The sequence below is a fragment of the Pinus tabuliformis genome, chromosome 1_2 (assembly GCF_031772625.1).
Source record: "Pinus tabuliformis cultivar Carrire ecotype Pingquan chromosome 1_2, CPIR1, whole genome shotgun sequence".
Lineage (NCBI taxonomy): Eukaryota > Viridiplantae > Streptophyta > Pinopsida > Pinales > Pinaceae > Pinus > Pinus tabuliformis.
In genome coordinates, this window is record NC_142298.1 from 701,660,756 (window position 1) to 701,669,614 (window position 8,859).

Consider the following 8,859-nt stretch of genomic DNA (forward strand, 5'->3'; position numbering starts at 1 on the left):
TTATTACAAAGACAATGGGTTGGTCATTCAGTGATTTGTTCACAATTCATATTGCGAAGAGACAGACAAAATAGCACGTATCCAATCCAACCATTGCTCTGGTAAGAAATCGACTCATGCTAAAAACGGAGCAAGAAAATAGATAAGGATTAATGCAATCTATTCATTGCATTAATTCAGTGCAAACAACACACCTTTATCCCAAAATTTGATAGGCAAAATAAATATCTACCCCAAAATTAAACCAGGATTTAAGCTCTAGAAACAAAACAAATGAGTTCAATGTTAACGGCCAAAGCCGTAGAGGGTTTTGCGGCCTGCCCAGGCTGCCCTGCCTCTTGAGCGCATAGACAACATCCATGGTGCCGCTGTGACATTCGAACATACCACTTGGCACTACTAATAAAAAAAAACCAGTGGGTAATTGACATACCTGCAGATAGTGACCGGTAGTAGATTCTGGGTCGCGTCCAAACAACAACTATATCGAAACAGCTCATCTAAAATAGTAACAACACAGTAAGGAATCAGGAGCATCCACAGACCAGTATAGTATAGTGTGGGCAAGTTCAAAAACAAACATAAAAATACCATCTGCGGGAAGAGATATACCGGTATGGCCGCGGCCCGCAAGTTGCAACCCAAACGCAAACCAAGCGATGAAATTAATGAAAATTCATAGCTTTTTCGAATTTGAGAACACTCCAGAATCCAGATAAGATTAACTCGTACGATTGACTTGACAAGAGCTGCAAAATTTTACGGTAATGAAACCTAAAGCACTTAATTTCAGTAAACGTGGCCGAATCGAGGATAAAGGCTGAACGGCGAAAAGAAAAAACAATTAATTTGGAGAACGCATCGTATACTCCAGGCTGGTATGCACACAAGGGATTAATTAAGCCATAGCCCGTATGACTCAACCTAGTACAATAGTCACAGACTTCAAGAGATAGGTATTACAGGTATTATAGATTTTTACGTTTTTTTAATGAAATTAAACGTCAAAACGACGGGTTGGGAAGGTATACCACGCGTCTAACCTGACGTGAAAAATTTTCTCCGTGCCATCAAATACGTTCTAAAATAAAAAAATACGTCCTGTGGGACGTCAAATTCCAAGCATGTGTGAGACGATTGTCGAGCATGCCTGGAAATTGACATTCCACATAAGATTTTTGGACAATTCAAATGTCAAAATTGATCAGTTAAATTTTTTTAAACGTAATTTGACGTGTTAAACGTAAATCTACCCGTCATAATTTATAGCACCCATATTTGAGTTGGGTACCAGGCTGTGAATAGTCGCATGGTTGACAAGCGCAACCACTAGGACTGGTTAACAGATCACATAATTTAACTTGATTTGCAATGACAATCAACTTGTTGATTTCATGCTTGTAGTTGGGTGGTATTAATTTTCACCAAGATGTTGCATATATAGAATTTTACCAAAGTACAACAACCATGAATGGTGATTAGCATTGGTCATAATCTCACAACGACTAACATTTAAAGCTATCATGCTATGACATTTACAATCTTCAGGGATTGGGTTTGGTTTTAATAGAAATTAATCATCCAGTCTCATCATGTCCAACTACTACGTTTCTAGGAGTGGGCTAAAGGGTATTATAATCAATTATTTTCATGTTTGATATGAAACCTCGAATTACTAGTTAGTCGTCCCTAAGGGGCATACTTTAGCTCCTACCAACGAATTGTGGGTCTTGGGCTGCTAACCTATTTCCGTAGGAAGACAAGCTTTTAGCCAAATAGAAGTAATTTTAGGGCATAACCTAGGTCATTCAACTTTATATCCCAAATCACCATTAAAGTTTTATAAATCCTTCTACAATTTTTTATTTTTATTTTTATTTTTTTTTTTTTAATTTTCTGATTAGCCTAAGTGATGACAACAATGTTTTAAGAGGATATGACTTTTACCAATCACAATACACAGCCCAACTATTCCAGATCCATGGTGAGCAGGGCATTGCAATTATTGAACCTATGGAATTCCATGTTCAGGAGAGTCTTCCATTGAACCTAGGGACCTTTACACATTTGCAAACAATGTAACAATAAAGACTTTGGAAATTTAAAATTTCATTTCCACATCTATGTTCATAGGTAAATTTTTTAGTTCAATATCCCATAAATATCCATGCATAACTCCACATCTAGTGCCATGAGTCGAATTTCCATGACTCCACATACAATACCATGAGTAGCATTTTAATTAAGTAAATATAGTGTTGAATGCCCTACTCCGACGTTAATTCTTTAACAGTTTGGATCCCCTAGTTTTTGGTTTTATTGCTTTTGAATTATTGAAAAATGTCCTATAACTTTATTATGTCACAATGTTGCAAATGTGCTAGGGTTGTTGTGTTCTCTTCTTAAGTCTAAATATTGAACTTCAATAAATGAATGTTGATTATCTGCTTATATATGCCTACTACTTTACAATAGATTTTGTAGATTGTCTACCTAGTGCTTTACAACATGGTCAATGGATTGTCTACCTACTGTTTTAGGAAGAGATTAATAAAAATTGAGATGCAAAAGTAGTTGAAAGAGAGTTTCTAGATAAGGGGAGATCGACACTCACAAATTTATGGAAAAATGAAAATGAAAGACATGAACAGTGCAAAAACATCATCAAATTTTCATTTGACGAGCAAAAAGTATTTGAAATTCCAAACTTGTTGTCGAGCCATAAGTCAATAAATTTACTCTATATTTCATTGGAGCTAACTTGCCATAACATCAATAAATTTCTAAAATGAGTGGACCAAATGGATATTGCAAGTTGTTGGAGACAATGAGGGTGTACCCAATGCTCATTATATCCCAAGTAATGTGGTGGAGTTGTTCAACTTTCCAGGTTGGCGTGTAAAATGGCCGCCAATATCAGAAAAAGATAGTTAGTCAACATTCCATTTGGGCATTCAAATAAAGACTTCAAATTTGAAAATGTTGGTTAAAATTAATGATTACGACTGATCCCTGGATGAAATTTCATGGTCAATTTGTCCAAATTTACTCAAATCCAACCTGAAATATAAAATTAAAAAATACATTTACATATATTTAATAAATTTGTCAAACTTCATGGAAAATTCGTGTTTTTTCCATTCCTCGAAGTTAAACATTTGATTGATGTGGTGTTCTTGGAACACAAGGATATGTAAAACAGAGTATGCACCATGCAACCTCAAGGATAATCATATTTTAGTATTTGGTGTTCGGATGCTTTAGAGGCTAGAATCACAATTTCCAGTTATTGAAGTTACAGGTTTACATTAGCGATGTGATGGCACCTGATCCCGTACCTTTAGTGTTGTTAAAAACCAATATAGGAAGATAATAAACTATCCATAAATGCCATGAATGGTAAGTCTAAGATTCAGGGTAGCGATGAACTAGAGATTGTTGACATGAATTCTTGTAAAAATTCATTGATCACACCCAAAGTTTTATCTCTCTATCGCTTCCCCAAGACATAGTGTATGTGTACACGATGGTCTAGATTTAACACAAATGCACATTTTATTACTAGTTTTCACAATCAAATTATGATTAAGATACACTAAGACACATTATTTTTTCACAATTTACTTAGGTGGCTTGAGATAGAGATAGAGTTACCTATTATGGAATTGGAAAATTGAATGTAGATAGCTTACAAGGGGGTAAGAAAACCATATTAAATTCCAAAGCTAATAGCATGTTTCAATGAGAGGCTATAATAAACTAATTCAATATTGTTTTGGACCCATTTATTTCATTAGGAGGTGACACTTAGACTTGTGGTTCATCTAATCAATGATGCTATCTTGTTGCATTATGTTGCACAAGGGCAATTGTTTTTGCTTTACTAAAAAAAATGGCATATGATGAATGCATCAAATCGTATCCTTGAAATATATTTTTGAAAGAGTCATTTATATGATTTTATTCTATTTAAGTTTTGAAGCAAATTGTGTCACTATCCTTATTTTGTATACTTTTTTCTTGAACCTGCATTAACTGTGCTAAAAGGAAACCAATTGGAGCTACCTAAATGTAAAAAGTCACAATGCACTCTAATGGGCACTCAAGTAGGTGAGTTGATTTTCATACACTACATGTCTTCGAGCTTGGGTATACCATATAACAATAGAGCCAACCATCTTCTGAAATAGATGTGGTTCCATTTACTTGTTCAAGGGAGTTTTTATTGGGGTTTGTCTATTGATTTTAGGTGGTTTTTACTTAGTGGGTTTTGCATGTTTGTTTGACTAAATTTTATCAACAAACAATACATCTACTCGAACAAATAGGAGATAAGATTCTTAGCTTTTGGGGGGACTATTAATCTTCTTCAAAAAGTTAACTGATAGTGAAATTCTTTTATTTCTAAAGTTAAGTTCTTTATATTTTCCTTGAAGCATATATTGAACCTGTTTTGTTGGACAATGCACTGTTTGTTTCCAAATCTTTTTTAAAAACTTACATATCATACTTGCTAAACTCTATATTGTGTTTTGTACAGGAATATGTATTTATAGCATAAAATTTGTTCCATAAGTTCAAGAATCATCATCTAGGCCAACTCAAAATAGCTTCATTCCTTTAATATTGTCATTCACTTATAAATATAACCCTACTTCTAATTTAGCACAGTATGGTGCCCAGTTAAAAATGGCCAAAACATCTTTGACACATTTAATACACAAAACATCGCATTTGTTAATTGGGATTGTTTTCAAGGTTAGTGGGATTATAATCATTAATATTTGTTAAACAAAGTGAATTCTGAAACTTTACATTACGATCAACTTGAATAGTTTTGGAGATCAATGTGAGTGTAACATTTGTGAAATTTAGCAATCTCACAACATCAAAGAAGCAAATAAAAAGCGTTGAATTGATAAATAAAAACATTGAGTGAAAACCTTGTATCCAATGAAAATTTGCTTACAAGAAGTTTCTTGTCTTTATTTTATTACAAACCATTGTAATAACAATTTTTTTATAGGAAGTTTCTTGCATTTATCTTGCATTTATTTTATTACAAGCAGTTGTTATCAAAATTTACCAAGTACCTATAGAGGTTATTGTATGCAAATACATAATGCAATATCGAAGATTATTGTATTCAGATACATAATGCAATCTCCACCACACACTTGTTAGAGAATACGTCTATTTGGTGACAATTATATTCCACCTTAAGACTAGTACCATGAGATTTCTTTACATATGGCTTGGTTTGGATCATGCTTTCACATGTACTAGGGTGTTATGGCTTGAAAAAGAAAAATAGAGATTTTGTTTCTAATAAAAATACAATTTAATAATTTTTCAAAATGCTTCAAACACGGACACAATTTTTGGTGGATGACATTTGTCACTTATTTGTGAAATTTAGAGTCTAAAATATCAATTTTCAAAATTGATTAAAAGGTATGAATTACTAGGAATATAGGGGGGTGGTTATAAATTTGTGACATATATACTTGCAAGAATAAGAGGGTGGTTATAAAGTTGTGACATACAGACATGCCAAAAATGATAAATTTGTGACATATAGACTTGCCAGACATGTTTTTGGTTCAAAAGCATCAACCAGACAATCAATAAATGAATTCAATATTGATATCATAAATTTTTAGGTCTAATTCAAACTATTGTTTTCTTATAGATAATATTTTCCTAGAGTTTGAATTTAACTACAATATTGTGCAAGTGGGTGTTCAAAATTATAGCAGCGACATACGTCCCAAAATAAAGACAGAAAGTAGAAAAAAAATGAATGGATGAATACGTTACACTATTGAGTTATGTGTTGAATCATGACATTCAGATATTATAACATCATTCATGGATATATGTTAATATAAACTAGAAGAAACTTTCAATGGGAAGATACATTTTACAAGTACATTACAAAGCATAGTAATTAATTCTTTTAATATATTTCACTATTCTTTTACTAAGCAGCAAGGACAAGCTACTATGTAGCACTATGTAGCACTTGTTCTATATTGTTTTCTATTTTAGTCTCATTATTTATTGTAGAACTCTCTTGGTATTGTCTTGTTACCTATTAAATGGTTTTTTTATATTAAATATTGATTAACTTTTTTTTCTTGTGTTTTCTATTGTTAATAATTGGATTGTTTTCTAACTTGCTTCTTATTTCTGCTTTATCTTTTTTCTTTCTTTTGATATTTAATCTATTTTCTTTATCATTCTTGTTCTCCTTTGTTTTCTCTCATCCTCTATATCTTATATTTCTCTCATTCTTTATTGTAAACCATTGCATATTTCTTTATCTCTCTATTGTAAACTATCATTTTCTCTATTTTGCTTACTCTATATTATTTTTTCTAGTTATATATTCTTGTTATATTGTTCTATATTCTTTTCTCCCATTTTTTTATTATATAATTTTTTCATTCTCTATTGTAAATGATTGTTCTATTTTTATTGTTATCAATTGTTATCATTATATAAATAAATTTTGCACACTAAATATTTTTTACCCAATATTTACCCACAAATATGTTTTAACCTATTTTCTCAACATCCCCACCCTCATGGTGAGATTCCTCACACCCCTCCCCTCATTGTCAGCCTAGTAAGTATGCTTTACCCCTATATTTCCCCACTAAATATATTTTACCTTATATTTCCCCACTAAATATGTTTTTACACTATATCCCTTCCCCTCCAACCCACTCTGACCCTCATGGGCCATGAGTGTGAGAATGGGAAAGAATATAGGGGAAAATGTAAATACGTTTTACCCCACCCTAATGTTAGGATTTCAGCCACCTCCACCCCCACCCCCATAGGCCATGAGGGTGTGGATAGTGAGAAACACAGAGTAAAACATATTTATAGTTAATATGTTTTACCCTATATTCCCCTTCACCCCTTACCCCCACCTCCACCAATATAGTTTACCCTATATTCCTTCCATCCCCATTCTCATGGACTATGGGAGTGGGGATGGTGGGGAATAAGGGTAAAATATATTTAATTTAAATATGTTTTACCCTATATTCCCCTCTACCCAAGTAACAAATCTTGAACACTTTAAGCCAAGTATTGTTATATTTAAAAAGAAGAAGAGGAATTTCAATATGCATATTAGTTATTTTATAGCAAAACTCATCCCAAAAGTAATTTGGTATTTTGCACCCCATGAAATTAAAAATACAAATAATAAATAATAATCAATAAATAAATAATAATAAAGCCTACTATTTAGAGAAAATGTCACTAGGGAAAATTTTAAGAAACCCCCCTAAATTTATAAATATAATAAATGGGCGAATCTCCATGGTATATAGGAAAAATGGAAGGCGATTTTATCAATAATATAATATGTATATATAATTTTTTGGCGAATCTCTCACCAAGCATGGCGAATATTTTACTCAATTATAAAATCTTGTAAGATCTTGGCGAGTCTTTCACTAAATAATAAAACTTTGTAAAGTCCTAGTGAATCTTAGCATAGGCTACATGTTGGTTTAATTCCCCCATTTAAATAGGCTACATTCCAGGTGAATACCATGGGTCAATACCATGTGCCATTTTGGTGAATACCATGGGTCAATACCATGTGCCATTTTTATTTTTATTAATTATAATATTAGGGTTAATAATGGTTTTTTGCATGGTATTAATAACAATCTAGTCCATGGTATTTGTCCCATAGTATTTGGCCATAGGTTTCACCTAAATATAACCCATTTTTTGAGTGTTCGTAAATATAAGGTGACTTATGGAGTAAATATAAAAAAATGTTTTATTTGTTTACCATACCTCTCGTTTATTTATATTTTTATTAATTTACCATACCTCTTTTACAAATATGGCATTTGGCCCATAGGATTCACTTAAATAAAACCTCTTTCTTGAGCCTTCATAAATAGAATGAGGGCTATGGACTAAATATAAAAAGAGGTTTTATTTATTTATGATACGTCTAGTTTATTTATATTTTTATTTATTTACCATACCTTTTGAGTAAGTATAAAAATACGTTTTATTTATTTACCATACCTCCACTTTACTTATATTTTTATTTTTTTACACCCTTACATGTATATAAGGTGACTTTTGGAGTAAATATAAAAAATATTATATTTATTTACCATACCTCTCATTTATTTATATTTTTATTAATTTACCATACCTCTTTTATAAATATGGTATTTGGCCCATAGGATTCACTTAAATAAAACCTATTCTTGAAAATGGGCGAATGGATGCACTTAAATAAAACCTATTCTTGAAAATGGGCGAATGGAAGGTTGTAAGTCCTAATTTCAAGGGCTAAATTTACTTTTTTTACCCTCTCCCTTAAAATAAGGTGGGCTATTTGAGGTGATTTGTAAAAATGTACTATGATACAAAATATTCGCCCACTAAAAATTTAAAACCCCTTAATTTCGCCAAAGGGCGAACATTCCCCCTAAAATTATCCTTGAATGTCACTAACCAAAAACCTATCAATTTGTTGCAATCAGGTTCAGAAAATTTATTAAAAGTCAATATACTCAGTGGTTGTGATCTTCAAAGGGATGATGAAAAATGTTCTGAAAATAATTTACATAAAGAAAAAACACATTGAAGGTCCTTGAAAGAGATTATAAAAATACAGATGAGTTAAAAAAATGTCAAGGGTCTATCTAAAAATTAATATTTCTCAGCTGCAAGCCCTAACACCAATCAAATATTAGAATTTCAGTCTTTTTCAATATATGGTTTAATTAAATTATTCCATGGGTACCGTGAAGTCGAAAATGAAATCCATCTCCATACAAAATGAAGAAATTGTTGTATGAACTCTAA